The 545-nt window shown below is 42.6% G+C and overlaps 1 protein-coding gene across 1 annotated transcript in view; it reads right to left on the reverse strand.

Moving 5' to 3' along the window:
* The window catches only part of VPS45 (vacuolar protein sorting 45 homolog), a 79506-nt gene that overhangs the window by 41717 nt on the left and 37244 nt on the right, over nucleotides 1–545 (reverse strand). The window lies entirely within an intron of this gene.

The following is a 545-nucleotide window of genomic DNA, read 5'->3' on the forward strand; positions in this document are numbered from 1 at the left end:
CACAGGTTGTGAACTGCTGATCTAGATCAATACACTTCCAAAGGCAGTGTTTATCTCTTTATCTCTTCCTGGAGGATTATGCACTCTTCAAGTGAAACCACAACAAAACTGCAGCTTTGGCACCCTTGAAACTCTTCCTATGTTCCTTTTCAATGTTGAATTGGGGAGCAAAAGAAGTCTACAGGGACAAGATACGGCTGTAAGGTGCATGCGGTAAGGTTTCCCAATGAAATTCTCTTAGAATACTTGGTATATATCCTAACGAATCATGAGCCATAGCACAAGTACGCATGACCATGTTCGCTGTAGCACCATTCAAAATAACAACAACAACAAAATGGGAACAACGCAAAGGCCCTTTGATGGAAGAGGGGTAAACTCTGGTGCATGTACAAGTAGAACACTAGGCACCTGGAAAGAGCGAAGATGAATCTGGTAGATGCCTGATAACATGGGATGGGCCTGGAGGACATTCTGCTGAGTGAAGTCAGTCAGTCACAAAGGACAAATTTGTATGGGACCACTATTATAAAAATCAAGGAAAG

Source organism: Echinops telfairi, unplaced genomic scaffold (assembly GCF_000313985.2).
Source record: "Echinops telfairi isolate 266 unplaced genomic scaffold, ASM31398v2 ScPeMD7_5805;HRSCAF=6673, whole genome shotgun sequence".
NCBI lineage: Eukaryota > Metazoa > Chordata > Mammalia > Afrosoricida > Tenrecidae > Echinops > Echinops telfairi.